Source organism: Cornus florida, unplaced genomic scaffold (assembly GCF_030987335.1).
Source record: "Cornus florida cultivar Cherokee Brave unplaced genomic scaffold, ASM3098733v1 CherokeeBrave_3.0.0_Hap2_Chr04, whole genome shotgun sequence".
Lineage (NCBI taxonomy): Eukaryota > Viridiplantae > Streptophyta > Magnoliopsida > Cornales > Cornaceae > Cornus > Cornus florida.
In genome coordinates, this window is record NW_026775574.1 from 51,920,397 (window position 1) to 51,941,822 (window position 21,426).

The 21,426-nt window shown below is 37.0% G+C and overlaps 1 pseudogene; it reads left to right on the top strand.

Annotated features, from left to right (window-relative positions):
• The first annotated feature begins 6,729 nt into the window (after positions 1–6,729).
• Positions 6,730–6,828, top strand: LOC132305891 (small nucleolar RNA R71; annotated as a pseudogene).
• Positions 6,829–21,426: the final 14,598 nt, after the last annotated feature.

Below are 21,426 nucleotides of genomic sequence, written 5' to 3' on the forward strand. Positions count from 1 at the left end.
GCTTGAACTCTATTTTTCATGCAACTTGAGGCAGTTCGATCGATCACAAGGTTGCTCGGATCGATCGAACTATGTCGGCGCACTTTTTAGATAATGACAAGGCTGAGATATTTTTGGGAAATGGACAAAAGTGGTAGGTGGTCGGGTGTGTCGCCGCACCACAACAAGCTTACGAGTATGCATTAAGGCGAGGGTGAAGTTTTACATTTATAAAAGCCACTACTACCTTCACTAAAAATATAGTTAGGGCAAGTAGGGATCATCCCAAGGGATTGATGTTGTATTTTGTTGTAAAACCAAGATTAGGGCTAGTAGGTCGAATGATCAAACAAGAGTTGGTTGGTTGGTTTAATCTAGATAGCAATTACAAACTAAGTAAAACAATAAAATGCAATAGAGAGAAAGTAAGAGAGAGAGGTCTTGGGGTTTAGAGATCACCACTAAACATAACTTTTCTACACCTTTAACAAGTGATTAATGAGAGAAACATGTATTGCAGCATTTGTGTGTGTGTTTGGTTGATCTAATTAGCAAGGATGACCAATTAAGTATATATGGTCTAAGCAACATGTGAAAAGCACAATATATCTAAGAATTAAGTATATATTGTCTAAATAGCATGTGAAAAGCACAATATATTTAACAAGTCATTAATCCTTTCATTAAGCTCACAAGCCAAATATACCACAAGGTTAGAGACATATGCTACTTGCATTCAAAAGCATGGAATATCAAACAACAAGTATGGATTGTACTCCCATCTAACAACTACACTACAACTACACTACAATTAAGCTACTAGCATGAAATTAAACTAAGGAAGAGGCACAATCCATCAACAAATAAGTATGAACCATCAAACAAATGACAAGAGCATTCCATTAAGCACTATGTCTTGACAATCTCTAGATCTATAGCATCAATATACATAGACAGGCATCAATAACACAAGAAATTGAGACAAACACTTGAACATCTATTCTAGCATACATAGACATATGTATAGAATGAAATGATCAATTGGAAGCATTAAACCATATAAATCATTGAATGAACAAGATCTATAAATATCAAAATGTCAAAACATATATTACAACACAAATCCCTCAATAATACACAAAATCAAGATGTAGAAAGCATACTTAGGGCTAACTCTAGCCCCAAGAAGATTTCTAGCCACTCATGGATGATGTCCTCCAACTCTCAAGGGCAAGCTGCATGGAAGAAATCTGCTCCTTGTTTGATGAAGAGTCTCCATTGGTGTCTCTAGTCTCCTCCTTCTTTCGCTTCCTTCCTAAGAATTCCCTTTATTGTGATAGACGGATCCTCCTCAAAAAGTGTATCATATTCTATATATAGGTAGGTCAAGTGACACACAAAATGAGCTGGGGTCATGCACAAAATAAACCCCAATGATTGGATAAAGGATAACTTTTGAGATCTGGAAATTTAACTTTTTCACTCTGGAGGGAGTTCGATCGATCGAACCTTGTATTTGGATCAATCGAACATGGCTGAGATCTATCGAACTAAGGCTGAGATCGATCCAACTTGCAGTGCTCTTTTGGATAAAGACAAATCTGAGATATTTCAGAGATAATTTTGGGAAAAGGACAATAGTGGTAGGTAGGGTGGTACATCTGGATAAGATCAATCATTTGGATAAGGACAAGAATGTTCGATCGATCAGAGAAGGAAGTTGGATTGATCGAACTTTTGAGATCTCTGAAAATGAAATCAAGGCTCGGATCTATCTTGAAGTGCTGAGATCGATCATGTTGGATCGATCAAACTTTTATCTGAGATCGATCGATGATGCTGAATTTCACCCATTTCTTCCTTTGCTCTACTTTGCTCCTCTTCTTTGATTCATCTCAGAATTGCTTCCTTTTTGCTTTTATTTGGCTGAGTTAGCTTGTTTTAGGGATAAGTGCCTGAAAATGGAAATAACACGAAATCAATACGAAACGGTAAAATAAGATAGAAACAGGTTCTAGAATACCTAAGCTTAAGGGGTTTAAATACGCACTTTTTAGCGCTCATCACACCCCCAAACTTAAATATTGCTAGTCCCTAGCAATGAACTACAAAGTAAAGGAATGAAATGAACAACTATATAAGCATAAACTAGAAAACAATAAATGGATAACGCCAGTTTCGTAGGGAACACGATTGCATTTAGCGTATGCAATAAGCCTTTTAAACCCCCAGGTTACCCTTAGTGGATGAGTGAAGTTTCGTGAGGGTTTCCAGAAATGATACCCACAAATATTAAGCTCATTCTTACTAAAGAGGCACCAATATTGCAAACAAGCATTGGGAGAGAACTACCTCAAGTATGCAATTTTTCAAACCTTTCCAAGCAATCTCCCAAAATTTAAACATCAAGCAAGCAAGTATGGTCCTCCACACATCAAGAAAATGATCATGCAAATCAAAACAACTCTAGAATCCTTTTGAGTGGACCGGTATCAAATGTGTTGCTATCTAAGCCAACTAAAGAATTAATCACATCCTTACCCTCAAACTAGCACACAAATCTAGTACCGATCATCAAGATAAAGAGTGGACCTTTTATTAAAGCTTTATTGATCTAGGTGCGCTTATTTTTTTCACTCAATTGTTTTTTTTTTTTTTTACAGGATCAAAGATGGAAGCATGGTGCAATGTGTTGATCTCTTAAGCTTTCTAGCGATTCATGAGGTCGAGCGTTAGGTTAGTGACTCCCAAACCAGATGACTTTAGGGCATTAGGCATTCAAACACCCCTACGGACTTATAAGCTCAAATCAATTAGGCTACAAATCAAAACAACTTCCATCTAATCATTTCCCACTTCTCACCTTTTGGGAGAAGTCCTCACTTTTTATTGCTTTTGCAACTTTTTTTTTTTTTTTTCAAGTTCAATTATTAACCTAGAGTTTGGGCCCTACACTTTTCGGCATGAGAAATTCAGTGCTTGATGAGGCTTGAATCCCGACTACTCAATGATAAGGATTTGTTATCCACCTTTATCAAGAATGAAAGCTTTCAATGCACTACTAGCTCAATTGTGATATAACCAATTCAATAATCAATAAAGCATGTACCCCACAAATGAATGCTAGAGTGCGCCTGTGCTAGTGTAGAATACTAGAGTGAATCTTAAAACAATCACAAAATCAGGATGATGTGGACCACAAGTGCAAGCAAGATATCAATTTTTTGAAAAATTTACTCCTAAATGGCATCCATAAGGCATAGAAAGAGTATTGGACTATCAAGTCAAGCAATTTTTAAATTTTAAGCAATATAGTCCTCAAAAGATCAAAATCATCACAAACATGGATCTCAAATCTCAACCGTGCATTTAAAGTTTAACTTTAAGTAAAATGCAACAAGACACCATACCCCCAAACTTAAACCGCACATTATCCTCAATGTACAATGAGAACAATGGAAAAGATGGAAAGAATATACCGTGGTGGTGTAGACATGAAGCCTGGTAGCGATCCAATTCGAAAGACGTCTCCCCTAAACTTGGAATCAACAACCTACTTGAATAACCACACTAGCAAACTCACATCAAATATCAAATGGGATAAGAATAATCAAATCATGCAATCTAAGGTAATATAACGCAAGATGAAAGAGAGATATGAGATCAAGCCCTAATTAAAGCATGAAAGCATGAATACACACAAGGGCACAATGGTGAAACTTTTTTATATTTTTCTTTTTATGAAAGCAAGTATGTACAAAATGAAAGAAAAATAAAGAATAAAATGCATGAACAAAATGCAAAAAGAAAAATAAAGAAGGTAAATACAATGAAAGAATATGTACAATGCAAGAAATGAAAAACAAAAAGTAAGAAAGGATGCAAGAACAAAATAATGAAAAATAAAAATAAAAACTTTTTTTTAATTATTTTTTATTGAAGTAATACAATGAAACAAATACACAAGAAAATATGCACAATGATTGCTAAGTTTAACGTCTCTAGCAAGATGGAATGCCACTTTGAAAAATTATTATTATTATTATTTTTTTTTTTTTTGAAATATGAAAAATATTTTTGGAATTTAAAATTAAAAAGTCAAAGTAATGAATTCCAGAAGTGAGATCGATCTGAACAAATATTCGATCGATCTGACAGAGAGCTAAAAATATTTAGGTTTTTGGGTTTATAAATTTTTTTAAGTATTGGAACTCAAGATCGATCCAATAATGAATTTGGATCAATCTAAAGACTTATGATTAATCTGAGAACAAATTCGATCGATCAGACAGCGAGGTGATTTGGATGCAGGTGGGTGTAGGTCAAAATTTTTTCTAAGTCTTGGATGCAGGTCGAAGTTAGATCCATCGAACTTATGCAAAATGCTCAATTTCAACATAAAAGTGCATGCAGTCCTAATCACAGCTCCTAAAAATGCATATGAACCAAAAACAAGTATCTAGACTTTGCAAGAAATAAAAATTTAAGATAGAAATGAGGGAGGAATATGGTTTTAACACCCTACAAAATGCTTTTGGTAGTCTTTAACGTCTCTAGCAAGACGTTGGGCTCTTTTAGCCCGGATCAAACATCTTGTAATGCATCCCCTCCTTTACGGGGTGATAGATGCTTTGAACTTCACCTAACAAATGATTCTTTGAAGAACTTGTTGGATTAAGATCAAAAGAAACGTTTGGTCCTTGGTCAATGCAATCTTTGGGCTTCTATGCCCTTTTATAGCAAGGATTTGAAGTAACACTTCTAGAATACTGGGTTGAAGATGGACTATTTGAAATCCTGGTCTTACACAAAAGCTCTTTTCTTTCACAATCAAGATCATGACATTTTTCTATAACCTCTACTTCTCCTTCATACTTGTCAAATGAATTGGGGGTTGGATTGAAAATATTCAACTTAACCTTCATGTGGCCAAATGAGATCTTCATTATCCCCGTCCTACAATTGATGTTGGCATTCACGGTTGCCAAGAAAGGTCGGCCAAGGATCACGGGAATTTGGCTTTTAGGATTGGGGACCGGTTCGGTGTCAATGACAACGAAATCAACGGGAAAAAAGAATTTATCAATTTTAATTAAGACATCCTCAATGATACCCCTAGGCTTTTTAATTGATCGGTCGGCAAGTTGCAAAACCACTGACGTCGGTTTCAAATCTCCTAAGCCTAATTTGACATATACCGAGTATGAAAGAAGGTTAACAGTTGTTCCTAGGTCAAGAAGAGCCCGATTAATGATGTGGTCACCAATGATACATGAAGTGGTAGGTGAACCGGGGTCCTTAAACTTTAGAAGACTGTTATGCTGCAAAGTTGAGCTTACTTGCTCAGTTAAGACCACTTTTCTAGCTGCTTGGCTTTTGTTCTTCCTCTTTTGGGTGCACAAGTCTTTCAAGAATTTGGCATAAGCCGAAATTTGCTTGATTGCATCCAAAAGTGGAAGGTTCACTTTCACTTACCTAAACATTTCCATGATTTCATTAGTTTTGGCCTTTTGCTGGTCATTTGAAATGGATCCTTTTAAGGCATCCGGAAATGGACCTTTCAGTTCAAAAACCTTTTCAGAATTTTCTTTTAAAGTCTCTTTAGCACAAGAATTTTTGAAATCATTTTTCAAATCTTTCTTCAACAAATCACTTGTCAAATCACTTTTCAACATGTTCTCATTTGTATGGTCATGCATATGCAATGAAGGACGAATATGATGTGAAACAGGATGGGTGTCAACTTTTGGTTGCACCGGTTCACTCTCTTCATTGGACATACTCACTTGGTTGTCCACAATCCTACCACTTCTCAAGGTAGTCACCGCATTGATATGCTCAATTATGTGCCCTTCCGATGAGGAATGGGTTTCCACAACACATTATTGCTTTTGTGGAACATTCATAGGCATTTTTCTCTTCTCTCTAGCATTCAAAGTACTAGCTATTTGCCCTACTTCAGTTTCTAGCTTAGCAATAGATTGAGAGTGAGAATATAACAATTGTGTGTTGGCTTCTAAAGTGCCCAAAGCGGTTAAAACTTTTTCTTCAAAAGTGGGACTTCTAGCATTTCCTTGGGAATATGATTGGTTGGGAAAATGAGAATTAGAAAATTGGTTCCCTTGTGATTGATATGGTGATCTAAAACCTTAGGGACCTTGGCCTTGTAGTGAAGGTGGAATGTATTTTCCTTGAAAACTGCCTTGGGGAGGGATTGAGCCCTTCCCTTGGTTTTCCCAAGAGAAATTCGGGTGATTCCTCCAACTAGGATTGTAGTGATTGCCATAAGGATTGTTCCCTTGATTAGTAAAAACAACATTTGCTTGTTCATGATGCTCACTTTGCACATGTCCATAGGGACAATTGGAAGTAGAATGTAAAACACTTGAACAAGTCATACATGTCTCATTAGATGCATAATAAGAATGGTTAGGGAAGGAAGATATTTGATTCGCCGAGTTTTGGTTGATCAAAAATTGATCAAACCTTTGAGATAACGATTTCATTTCGGCAGCAATTTCATTAGAGTGGTCGACTTGATGTAAGCCAACACTCTTCCTACCACTAGAATTTCTACCATTCTTCGAAGATAAAGTACGATGCAAAGAATTTTCACTCATGCTCTCATAAAGATGCCACACGTCATCCTCATGCCTATCAATGTAAGAGCCACCCATGGAAGCATCAACCATGCCCTTGTAATTATCCGATAAGCTCTCAAAGAAATATTGAACTAATTGTCATTTGGGCATGTCATGATGTGGACACTTCCTAAGCAATTCATTAAAGCGTTCCCATGCCTTATGAAATGTTTCCCCATCCCTATGTGTGAATTCTCGAATTGAGGTTCTCATGGCATTGGTCTCAGAAACCGGATAGTACTTCTTCAAGAACTCTTATTGCATTTATGCCCAAGAAGTGATTGAAAAAGGCCTAAGATTGTTAAACAAATATTTTGCCTTGTCTTTAAGGGTGAATGGAAAAAGTTTAAGCCTTAAGACCTCTTCCGGCATGTCCATGTTTTTCATAGTGGAACATACTTCAAGAAACTCATCTAAATGCTTGTAAGGTTCTTCACTTGGAAATCCATGATAGTTAGACAGCATTTGAATGGTTTGTGGTTTGATCTCGTAATGATGTGCTCTATATGGTGGCAATTGAATGCATGTGGGTACATTATATTCATTAGGCACATAGTGATCTCTTAAAGCAAGAGGTGGATTAGCAATTGGAGGTGTAACGTGGGCACCTTGATTTTGATTTCCTTGAATGATGGGAGGTGGTGGAACATACATTAGCCTTAGCATTCCCAATGGAACTTGGCCTTGTTATTGTGGTTGATGAATGAATGGCCTTGGCATGCCTAATAGAACTTACATGTTATCATAATGCACATTGGGACGGAGGATACCTTGTTTGTCTATGTGACCAAGGTCCTCCACATGGTCCTCATTGTTAATTTCCATTGATGAAATGGATTGACTAGAACTAGCTCTTCCCTTAGGGTTTCGAACAATGGATTCAAGAGGAAAATTTAAAGGGACAAGAGTGGGTCTCAATGATCTACGACCATGCATGCACAATGCAACACAATAAGCAATAACAACAAACACTTCACCTTCACAACAAATCAACAATCAACAAGCTTTCTCCACATACAATGTTCCCATACTCCCATACTTTAAACACTAATGCAAAGAACAATAAAATGCCTCCACGTGGGCTCACGATTTATCTAAGAATTGAAAAACAAGCCTCCACGCGGGCCGATGATTTAACTAAGGGTTTGAGTAAGAAAAGCTCACAAAGATCCTTTAGCACTTCAACTCCAAATTTAATAGCTTAGCTTAGCAAATTTTTTTTTATGATTTTAGCAATTTTTTTTCTTGCTTAGCTTCTTTGCTTAGAATATCCTTTGCTTGCTCTTAACTCAATGTACCTAGTCAAACAAGAACAAACATAATAAGTAACACAACAGAAAATAAAAACAAAGTAAAGACACGATCAAAAGAGTACTAATCATAATTGACTTCACAAATACGATGTTGCCAATCAATCAATCCCCGACAACTGCGCCAAAAACTGGTCGGGTGTGTTGCCGCACCACAACAAGCTTACGAGTGTGCATTTAGGCGAGGGCCAAGTTTTACTTTTATAAAAGCCACTACTACCTTCACTAAAAAAATAGTTAGGGCAAGTAGGGATCGTCACAAGGGATTGATGTCGTATTTTGTTGTGAAACCAAGATTAGGGCTAGTAGGTCGAATGATCAAACAAGAGTTGGTTGGTTGGTTTAATCTAGATAGCAATTACGAACTAAGTAAAACAATAAAATGCAATAGAGAGTAAGTAAGAGAGAGAGGTCTTGGGGTTTAGAGATCACCATTAAACATAGCTTTTCTACCAACTTAACAAGTGATTAATGAGGGAAACATGTATTGCAACATTTGTGTGTGTGTTTGGTTGATCCAATTAGCAAGGATGACCAATTAAGTATATATGGTCTAAGCAGCATGTGAAAAACACAATATATCTAAGAATTAAGTATATATTGTTTAAATAACATGTGAAAAGCACAATATATCTAGCAAGTCATTAATCCTTTCGTTAAGCTCACAAGCTAAATACACCACAAGGTTAGAGACATATGCTACTTGCATTCAAAAGCATGGAACATCAAACAACAAGCATGGATTGTCCTCCCATCTAACAACTACGCTACAACTACACTATAATTAAGCTACTAGCATGAAATTAAACTAAGAAAGAGGCATAATCCATCAAAAAATAAGTATGAACCATCAAACAAATGACAAGAGTATTCAATTAAGCACTATGTCTTGACAATCTCTAGATCTATAGCACCAATACACATAGACATGCATTAATAACACAAGAAATTGAAACAAACACATGAACATCTATTCTAGCATACATAGACATATATATAGAATAAAATGATCAATTGGAAGCATTAAACCACATAAATCATTGAATAAACAAGATCTATATATATTAAAATGTCAAAACATATATTATAACACAAATCCCTCAATAATACACAAAATCAAGATGTACAAAGCATGCTTAGGGCTAACTCTAGCCCCAAGAAGATGTCTAGCCACTCATGGATGATGTCCTCCAACCCTCAAGGGCAAGCTCCGTGGAAGAAATCTGCTTCTTGTTTGATGTAAAGTCTCCAATGGTGTCTCTAGCCTCCTCCTCCTTTTGCTTCCTTCCTAAGAATTCCCTTTATTGTGATAGATGGATCCTCCTCAAAAAGTGTATCATATTTTATATATAGGTAGGTCAAGTGACACACAAAATGAGCTGGGGTCGTGCACAAAATATACCCCAATGATTAGATAAAGGATAACTTTTGAGAGCTGGAAATTTAACTTTTTCGCACTGGAGGGAGTTTGATCGATCGAACCTTGTTTTGGATCAATCGATCATGGCTGGGATCTATCAAACTAAGGCTGAGATCGATCCAACTTGCGGTGCTCTTTTGGATAAAGACAAATCTGAGATATTTCGGAGATATTTTTGGGAAAAGAACAAGAGTGGTAGGTAGGGTGATACATCTGGATAAGATCAATCATTTGGATAAGGACAAAAATGTTCGATCGATTAGAGAAAGAAGTTGGATCGATCGAACTTTTGAGATCTCTGAAAATGAAATCAAGGCTCGAATCTATCTTGAAGTGCTGAGATTGATCATATCAGATCGATCGAACTTTTATCTGAGATCGATCGATGATGCTGAATTTCACCCTTTTCTTCCTTTGCTCTACTTTTCTCTTCTTCTTTGATTCATCTCAGAATTGCTTCCTTTTTGCTCTTATTTGGCTGAGTTAGCTTGTTTAGGGATAAGTGCCTAAAAGTAGAAATAACACGAAATCAATATAAAATGGTAAAATAAGATAGATAACGGTTCTAGAATACCTAAGCTTAAGGGGTTTAAATACGCACTTTTCAGCGCTTATCAGTAGGTGAGAATATGATCAAAAGGGTTTGATCAATCGAAGAAATGGTTGGATCGATCAAATAGAAAATTTTCCTAAAAGTAGACTATTTTGGGGATAAGTGCCTAAAAAGGGAAATAACATAAAATTAGACTAAAATGGTAAAATAAGATAGAATAAGGTCCTTGAACATTCAAGATTAAGGGATTTAAATGCGCACTTTTCAGCGCTTATCACATCCCCAAACTTAAATATTGCTAGTCCCTAGCAATGAACTATGAAGAAAATAAAGAAATAAACAACTATACAACTATGAACTAGAAAGCAATAAATGGATAATGCCACTTTCATAGGGAACACGATTGCATTTAACATATGCAACAAGCCTTTTAAACCCCTAGGTTACCCCTAGTGGATCAGTGAAGTCTCGTGAGGGTTTCCAGAAATGATACCCACAAACATTAAGCTCTTTCTCAGTAGAGAGACACAAATATTCCAAACAAGCATTGGGAGAAAACTACCTCAAGTATGAAAATTTTCAACCATTTCCAAGAAATGTCACAAAATTTTAACATCAAACAAGTAAGTATGGTCCTCAATACATCAAGACAATGATTATGCAAATCAAAACAACTCTAGAATCCTTTTTAAGTGAACCGGCATCAAATATGTTGCTATCTAAGCCAACCAAAGAAATGATCACGTCCGGCCTCAAACTAGCACACAAATCTAGTACCAATCATCAAGACAAAGAATAGACCTTTTATTAAAACTTTATTCAACTAGGTGTGCTTATTCTTTTCACTCGATTTTTTTTTTTAACCCTAATGATCAAAGATGGAAGCATATTACAATGTGTTGATCTATTAAGCTTTTTAGCGATCCATGAGGTCGAGCATTAGGTCAATGACTCCCAAACCGGATGGCTTTAGGGCATTTGGTGTTTATACACCCCTAAGGACTTACAAGCTCAAATCAACTAGGCTACAAATCAAAACATTCGCCATCTAATCATTTCCCACTTCTCACCTTTTCGGAGAAGTCCTCACTTTTTTTATTTGCTTTTTGCAACTTCCTTTTTTTTTTTTTTTTAACAAGTTTTTAACCTAGAGTTTGGGCCCTCCACCTTTTGGTGCGAGAAATTTAGTGCTTGATGAGGCTAGAATCCCGGCTACTTATTGAAAAGGGTTTGTTATCCACCTTTGTCAAGAGTGAAAGCTTTCAATACACTACTAGCTCAATTGGGATATAACCAAATCAATAATCATCAAAGCATGTACCCCAAAAATGAATGCTAGTGTGTACTTGTGCTAGTGTAGAATCCTAAAGTGATCTCAAAATAATCACAAAATCAAGATGATATGGACCACAAGTGCAAGCAAGAAATCAATCTTTCAAAAATGTTACTCCAAAATGGCATCCACAAGGTATACAAGGAGTATTGGACTCTCAAGTCAAGCAATTTTTAAATTCTAAGCAATATAGTCCTCAAAAGATCAAAATCATAGCTAGTCATGAACCAATCATAGAAAATCCCTCAAATACATAAGTCATGCTCAAAATCTTCAATTGAATACAAAAAACACACATTACCCCCCCAAACTTAAACTGCATAATGTCCTCAATGTGTAATGAGAACAAAACAAAGAGGAAAGAGTATACCAGTGCAACTGTGGCGATGAATGGCGGGACACAAGTATTCGAAGTGGGTGGTATAACCCCCCCCCCCCCCCCCACCAAAACTTGGGATTAACTGTGGTCCTAAAAAGATGTCACTGGAATAAAACCTCATCAAATAACAAATGGGATAATAATGGTGTATAGTAGGAATGCAAGCGCAAGTGGGATAGTAAAGGAAATAGATAGAGGGATAAGGGTGGTCCTGAAAAATATGGGCAGCACTCTCTCACTGAATTCACCAGGATGCACCTAATAACGAAGTTAGTCATCCACAGATATATTAATATAAGATCGAAACATCCAAAATATCATTAATAATTAAAAAAAAAAAATAGAATAAGGTACATCACAGTAATCGGGCCAACAGACTGGCCGCAAAAATGGAATAGAGTATCACAGTATCAGTCTAAAAACATAGGCATATATATGAGATAAAAAGAAAGAGAGGTCAGGCATATGAAGACAGTCCGGCGGGGTGTGAACCCCGGATATATCTAAAAATGTCCTGCAGTGCTATCGTAACATCCGTGCAAAGAGTGGTCACATCTGCTCTGAGGGAGAGAACTACATCCTCTTATGTTCGGATACACTCCCCCAAGCTATTTATCTGAGACTTAGTGTCAGGAATGACTGGGTCATCCCAACGGCCCGTCAGAAGACTAATGCTCATCCTAGCTCTGGGAATGATGACTCTGCTTTGGAGAGTGATGTGGTGACCCCACTGGAGGCTCCTACTCCAAGTCAATATCTATGTAAGCCCTCTCTACCGTTGGTGCTACCTCTACTGCTATTGTTGCCTCCTCCTCCTCTGCCGTCGCATCTGTTGAACCAAGAGGGGGGGTGAATTTGTTAATCTCTTTCTTAATAGAGTCAATAAAGTAATTTAGCAAGCAAGCAATAAGAACTTAAAATAAGATTTACAAGGAAACCCTTTCAACTAGGGAAAACCTTAGTTCTTCGCCATGGCCAATGAAGATCACTACTGGCTATATGTACCTTGTTACACACTCAGCTGTCTGACCCTCTGCACACACCTAAGCACAAGAATGGACACTAGCTTTCACAACTAATACACACACTAACTGATTTCAGTGCACACACATACTCCCCCTGTCCTAAGCACCCTTGCTTAGACCAACATAGCTCATATAGCTCACCACATACATCATTACAAATGATAAACAAGATAATGCAACTTTTTCTACAAGTGAAACAGTTTAAGTAATACAAAATCCCAAGTTACAGCCTCAAGATCACTAAATTGCTGCAGTAAGTGATTGAAGGGTAAAATTGGAATTTCCTTCGAGATTAGTTCACCTGTAGCTTCCACAGTCTTAATTCATTACAATACTCATGTTAACATCCTTAAGCAGGTCAGCACAGCATAAGTCTATATCAATGTTTAATCTCAGTTAAGAAATAAGCACAACTCAACTCAGTTTTAGAGGTTTAGCAAGGTCACAACCACCGTCTGTCAAAGTTTTGCTCCACAGCCAATTTCAATAGCTTTGATTCATCAAAATAAACTTGCTAGCACATAGATAGTTCATAGAATAGCTAGCCTTAATCATTTTGCACTTGAATCACAATATATGTAGAAAAACAAGCTTATCAACTGATCTAGGACCTCAAAATTCATTTTACATGTTTCAGTTCAAAGAAACTACTGAGCAAGTGTAAATAGCATAGTTATACCTGTGACAACCTTCAAAAAGGACCACAGCAGCTTGGACAGTAATTTTGACAGCCCTTTCTGCAGTAATTTTGACAGCAGCAGCATCTCAGCACATTGATTACACACAAGGCTTGAGTCAGTGGGTTTTTCTAGCATAGATCAACATTACAAATCACATAAAAAATTTGTTCAATAATGGGAGCTTGAGAGTTCTATTCTGCAGCTTTTTCTTTGACTCATTAAAAGGCCATTATCCCTAAAGGACACCTATAGCAGCATATATATAGCCCAGTGAAAATGTTTGACTGCACCTCTCTTGATTCAATGCTGTCACCTTTCAGCCAATGATTGCATGAGTATACTTCAGACATTCCCTTGATGAAAAGATAATGTTGCCTTTGATATCTTACCAAATAGTGACACCTTATGCATTAATAAGAACAATTCATACAGGTGAGGACACATTGATATTTGTCTTTGCTTAGCCACTAAGATCTGCAACATCATTGGAGGAATATATACCTGGACGACAGCCACGTGTCACGCTCCTGAAAATACATGAAAAATTGTACAAACAAGCCTTATACCAGCTGTAAATTACATTCAGCAGAATCTTGTTGCTGAAGCTATATTAGACACAATGCAGGCTCACCATAGTAGTTCTGTACAATGCAGCTATCCAGCCATAAGAGAATCCATAGAATACATCAGGGAAAATACAAAAGTACCCCTGAAAGCACTTGTGACAAGTTCCTTATATGCTGATCCTGACTGAAACCATTCAAATTGGCTGAAACAAGTATACCAGCTGTGATGAATTAAATCATGTCAATGAAAAAAGATTGTCACTGCAATGTAGATGTCAATGCTGCCCAAGTGATATGTGTTAACCCACAACATAGATAGGATATGCACTAGAGCACACAAAACCAAAGCTTTTGACATAAAACAGGCAAATAGGACTTAGAGAATCTTAGGACCAACAATCTCCCCCTTTTGCCTTTAATGACAAAAACTTTGATATAAAATAAGACCTCAAGTACGGTGATCCAGCTAATAGAAAGAAACAACCCAACACTCATTAAATGATAAGAATAGCATGTGACACTATCCTTATTTTAGTCCTTTCTCCCCCTTTTTGACATTGAAGGGCAAAAGGGAGCAGGACCAAGAATAGACAGATCAAAGAGGTAGGGGAACAACCCTTAGAAGATCTTGAAGGGTTGAAAATTTGTGAGGAAGAAGAGGCTTTGTCATGATGTCTGTAATTTAATCTGCTGCTGAGAGATAAGTAATATCAAGAAGTCCTTTTTGAACCTTGTCTCTGAGAAAATGATACCTGATATCTATATGCTTGCTTTTCTAGTGCAATGTGGGATTTTTACTGATGGCAATAGCACTTTGATTGTCACAAAAGAGCTTGGGAGGCATGGAGAATTAAAGGCCAAGGTCTATCAGAGTAGACTGCATCCAAAGCAATTGGGAACCAGCTTGAGAAGCAGCAATATACTCAGCTTCTGAAGTGGAGAGAGAGACTGTGTCTTATTTCTTGCTAAGCCAAAAGACTACATTAGAGCCAAGAATGTAACAGCAGCCAGAAGTTCTCTTTCTGTCAGGTAAGGAGCTACCCCAATCAGCATCTGAAAATGCAGCTATAGTCATTGTTAAAGAAAAAATGTAATGTAGACCATAAGAGATTGTGCCCTTAACATATCTGAGAATGGGTTTGGCAGCCTGGAGATGAGACATTTTGGGATTACTTTGAAATCTGGCTACCAATCCTACAGAGTACATGATATCAGGTCTGGAAGCTGTGAGATAGAGTAGACTGCCAATGATAGATCTATAAAGTGTGGATGGAACTGCTTCTGAGGTGCAATCAAGTGACAGTTTAGTATTTGGACACAATGGTGTTAAAACAGGCTTGCTATCATTCATGTTGAACTTCTTGAGTAATTCTGAGGCATATTTCTGTTGTGAAATAAAGATTCCTTTGGATGTTTGAGCAATTTGAAGGCCTAAGAAATACCTGAGAGTGCCCAAGAGTGACATTTCAATCCTTGTTTTCATGAGATTGGCAAACTCTAATGCTAATGAAGTGTTGGAACCACAAAACATGATGTCATCTACATAGATTTGAAGAATTAAAAACTGGTCTTGATGAATCCTGACATACAAAGTGCTATCAACTTTGCCTCTATGAAAGCCTTGTTCAATTAAGAACTGATGTAACTTTTCATACCAGGCCTTGGGAGCTTGCTTAAGACCATACAAGGCTTTGCTTAGTTTAAATACATGAGAGGGATATTCAGAATCTTCAAAACCTTCAGGCTGCTCTAGATAAACTTCCTCACTTAGGTCTCCATTTAGAAAAGCAGATTTGACATCCATTTGGTACAACTTGACTTGTTTGTGACATACAAAGGACAACAGCATTCTTATGGACTCCATTCTAGCCACAGGAGCAAAAGTTTCATCATAGTCAATTCCAGCTTGTTGTGAATAGCCTTTACACACCAACCTTGCTTTATTCCTGATCACAGATCCTTTTTCATTCATCTTATTTCTGTAAATCCATTTAGATCCAATAACATTTTTGTTTGCAGGTCTAGGTACCAATGTCCAAGTATCATTTTTGTTGATTTGATCCAGCTCTTCTTGCATGGCTACGACCCAATCCTCAATGTTCTTAGCTTCATAGTCGGATTTAGGTTCAATAAATGACAACATTGAAAAGTGGTTGTATTCTTTGTTATCTTCAGCTTCCAACTCAGTTAACTTCTTCCTATTCCTTGTTTGAACTCCAACTTGAGATGAACCAATAATATTTTTAGCTTGAACCTGCTTCTGCAGCACTGGGTAAGTAGTTTCTTTTGAATTCTCAGGTTCAGTCATTGAAGAGCTGACTTCATTTGAACCAATTGTATTATTACTGTCTTCAGTCAGAATCACTTGAGGATTTTCATCAAATTTTACATGGACTGACTCCACCACCTTCGAGGATCTAAGGTTGTAGCATCTATAAGCCTTGCTCTTTGTAGAATACCCCAGAAATATACCTTCATTAGATTTTGAATCAAACTTCCCCAAACTGTCAATGTGATTAAGTATATAACACTTGCTGCCAAATATTCTGAAATAGTGTACTATTGCAGGTCTTCCATACCATAATTCAAAGGGTGTCTTGGTTGAATTTGGTCTAAGAAGAACTCTATTGATGATGTACACAGCAGTACTTACAGCTTCAGCCCAAAATCCTTTAGCCAACCCCTTTTCAAGCAATATTGTTCTTTCCATCTCTTGAACTGTTCTATTCTTTCTCTCCACAACTCCATTATGTTGAGGTGTAGCAACAGCTAAGAATTCCTTTTTGATTCCCTTGTCATCACAGTAGTGCTCAAACTCTTTCATGGTGAACTCAGAACCAAAATCAAATCTGAGTTTCTTCATTGTGCAGCTCCTTTCATTTTCAACAAGATTGACAAACTTAATAAAGTGTGTAATAGCCTCAGACTTTTCTTTCAGGAAGTAGACCCACACCATTCTGATGAAGTCATTAATGAGTAGCATAAAATACTTACTGCCACCAATACTTGTGGTTCTGGTAGGTCCACAAAGATCCATATGTATCAGGTCAAGTGCCTTAGAGGAGTTGATTTCCTTGGAATGGAATGAAACTTTAGTTTGTTTTCCTTGTTGACATGCTTTACAAAGATGATCATCCTTAAAACAAATGTCAGGTAGACCTTTAACAGCTTTCAGCTTCAATATCTTGGACATGTTCCTTGAATGAAGATGACCTAACCTCTTGTGCCACAACTTAGCTTCATCACAGGTTGTTAAATTACATTTGGTGACCTGACTTTCTTTAGTGACTGTGTAGACATTTCCTGAGGATCTATTAGCTGAGAACATAACTTGTTTTGATTCCAGATCAATCACATTACATCTTTCTTTGTTAAAACAGACTTCCTTTCCACTATCACACAATTGACTTATGCTCAGGAGATTATGTTTGAGCCCTTCAACCAATAGAACTTCTTAAATCTCAGGCAACTCTTCAGACTTGCTCACAGTGCCAATTCCAACAATCTTAGCTTGTTGACTGTCCCCAAATATAACATTTCCACCATCAAACTGCTGTAAGAAGTTGAATTTTGAGCCATCACCTGTCATGTGTCTTGAACAGCCACTGTCAATATACCATTTGTCCTGAGTATTACAGACTTTAAAAGCTGTATACACAAGAAAACTTATAGAGTTTAGCTTTTTGGGGATCCACATCATCTTAGATTTCACTGAACCTTTATCTTTAACTTTCACTCATTGAGTTAGGTTTAACTTCTTCATATACATCTTAGTGATCTTGATGTTCTTTGCACCTGATATAACAAAGTCTCTCTGATTGAAACTCAAAGGATTTGAATGTTTTCAAAAATATCAAACCTTGATCTTAGAGGTTTCACAATGGGATATCTTGCATATACTTCTCCAGTGGTGGCCTTCACAAATGTTGAGTGTTTCTGACTAATCTTAGTAGCTGAATCACATACATATCCAATTCCAGTCTTCCTAATTTGCTTAGTAGATTGTTTCCAAATTTCAGCCATTTTCAGAGATCTCTCCTCAAGTATGGTAGACAGTTCTTCCTTGCATCTTTTAGTAGACCACTGAGAGTTACTTTGAATCTTGAGTATGCTTAGAAAAATAAGGGAAATTGAACACATAGTGGACAATTTGAGTTTTAAGTGTTTGGTGAGAATTTGTCTAAACCTTAACAGTTCTGAATTTAGCTTTCTGATCTGAGATTTTTGTTAATTGCACTTCACAGCAAGTCTTTCACATTCTTCTAGAATTTCCTCGATCTCTGTGTCAGTATCTTCTTCAGTTTCAATAGAATCTTTTGATAATCTAGAATGGCCATGAATAAACATTCATCTTCTTGATCTTCTTTAAGTTTCTCTTCTTCTTCAATGGCTGTTTCCCAGTCTGAGAGTAAGGCTTTTCTTCCAAACTTTCCTTTGTTGTTAAGTCCTTCAAACTTTCTCTGAGTTTGCCCTTTAGAGTTAGGACACTTGGATACAATATGACCAGGCTTGCCACACCCATAGCATGTTAAATTCTGCAACTGAGATTTCCTTTTAAACTTGAATTTTCTGAATTTCTTAGCAAGGTAAGCCACTTCATCCTCTTCAAGATCATCTTCTAACTTAGACTCACCTTCTTCAACCTTCTCCTTGGCTTTGAGTGCTATTTATCTTCTATGCAAAGTAGGAGGACTAACTCTCATCTCATAAACTATGAGAGATGCTTGAAGTTCATCAATCTTCATGTTAGACAAATCTTTGTCTTCTAGAATAGTGACCTTGGCATTAAATCTGGAAGTCAGAGATCTAAGAATTTTCTTACACACATCAAAATCTTTAATATCTTCACCAAGGGCTCTCATATTGTTTACAAGATCATTGATTTTTAACATATATTCTGCAATGGTTTCTCTTTCTTCCATTTTACAAACTTCATATTGAACCTTGAATAGCTGAATTTTTTTTTCCTTTATTACCTTGTTTCCCTCATGAGCTGCCTGAAGTGAATCCCACATTTCTTTGGCTGTCTTACAATTCTTCACTCTGGTAAATTCTTGCTGCTTCAAGGCACAGAAAAGAACATTTTTGGCTTTCCCATCATTAGCTATAGCTATCTTGTCTTCAGCAGATGGATTTTTAGGATTGAGAATCACAACACCATGTATGGTAGCATGCCAAACATCATAGGACTGAGACATCAGAAAGGCTTCCATTCTAGTTTTCCAAGAATCATAGTTTGAGCCTTCAAAACCAGGAGCTTTTTTGATAACTTGACCTTCATCCATAGCTAGGACCAACTGCAGGCTTGTTAAAACCTTTCAATGCAGACCCAAGCTCTGATACCAATTGTTGAACCAAAAAGGGGGGGGGGGGTGAATTGTTTAATCTCTTTCTTAATAGAGTCAATAAAGTAATTCAGCAAGCAAGCAATAAGAACTTAAAACATAATTTACAAGGAAACCCTTTCAACTAGGGAAAACCTTGGTTCCTGGCCATGGCCAATGAAGATCACTACTAGCTGTATGTACCTTGTTACACACTCAGCTATCTCACCCTCTGTACACACCCAAGCATAAGAATGGACACTAGCTTTCACAACCAATACACACACTAGCTGATTTCAGTGCACACACACACTCCCCCTATCCTAAGCACCCTTGCTTGGACCAACAAAGCTCATATAGCTCACCACATACATCATTACAAATGATAAACAAGATAATACAACTTCTTCTACAAGTGAAACAGTTTAAGTAATACAAAATCCCAAATTACTGCCTCAAGATCACTAAATTGCCGCAGTAAGTGATTGAAGGGTAAAATTAGAATTTCCTTCGAGATTAGTTCACCTGTAGCTTCCACATTCTTAATTTACTACAACACTCATGTTAACATCCTTAAGCAGGTCAGCACAGCATGAGTCTATATCAATGCTTAATCTTAGTTCAGAAATAAGCACAGCTCAACTCAGTTTTAGAGGTTTTGCAAGGTCACAACCACAGTCTGTCAAATTTTTGCTCCACAGCCAATTTCAATAGCTTTGATTCATCAAAATAAACTTGCTAGCACATAGATAGTTCATAGAATAGCTAGCCTTAATCATTTTGCACTTGAATCACAATATATGTAGAAAAACAAGCTTATCAACTAATCTAGGACCTCAAAATTCATTTCAACATGTTTTAGTTCAAAGAAAACTACTGAGCAAGTGTAAATAGCATAGTTATACCTGTGACAACCTTCTGAAATGACCATGGCAGCTTGGAACTCAGATTCACTACTCAATCCAGCCCTTTCTACAGTAATTTTGACAGCAGCAGCATCTCAGCACATTGATTACACACAAGGCTTGAGTCAGTGGGTTTTTCTAGCATAGATCAACATTACAAATCACATAAAAAATTTGTTCAATAATGGGAGCTTGAGAGTTCTATTCTGCAGCTTTTTCTTTGACTCATTAAAAGGCCATTATCCCTAAAGGACACCTATAGCAGCATATATATAGCCCAGTGAAAATGTTTGACTGCACCTCTCTTGATTCAATGCTGTCACCTTTCAGCCAATGATTGCATGAGTATACTTCAGACATTCCCTTGATGAAAAGATAATGTTGCCTTTGATATCTTACCAAATAGTGACACCTTATGCATTAATAAGAACAATTCATACAGGTGAGGACACATTGATATTTGTCTTTGCTTAGCCACTAAGATCTGCAACATCATTGGAGGAATATATACCTAGACCACAGCCACGTGTCACACTCCTGAAAATACATGAAAAGTTTTACAAACAAGCCTTATACCAGCTGTAAATTACATTCAGCGGAATCCAATTGTTGAAGCTATATTAGACAGAATGCAGGCTTACCACAGCAGTTCAGTGCAATGCAGCTATCCAGCCATACGAGAATCCATAGAATACATCAGGGGAAATACAAAAGTACCCCTGAAAGCATCTGTGACAAGTTCCTTATATGCTGATCCTGACTGAAACCATTCAAATTGGCTGAAACAAGTATACCAGCTGTGATGAATTAAATCATGTCAATGAAAAACGATTTTCAATACAATGTAGATGTCAATGCTGCCCAAGTGATATGTGTTAACCCACAACACAGATAGGATATGCACTAGAGCACACAAAACCAAAGCTTTTGACATAAAACATGCAAATAGGACTTAGAGAATCTTAGGACCAACAGCATCCCCTACCGCCTGGGTTTCCTCTTCCTCTAAACTCTTAATAAGAGTGTTATAGCTCTTATTCCAGTCCTTTTTCCTATAATGGCAAACCCCAGTCTCAATATCCTCCTCCGGGTCAAATGGATAGTGGTGGTCCCAAAAGAGTTGTGTATTCAAATGGGCATATGGGAGGAACTTGGGCCGCTTTAGGTTACTCTTGCTGATGAAATTAATATACAACTTCATCATGAAACTCTAGTAGAGTGTAGGAATTGAAAACTAATGCCCTTTATAGATGGCATATAAAGATGCAAGGAAATCTGCCCGCTGCTGGATTTTGTGCCCAGCCATATATA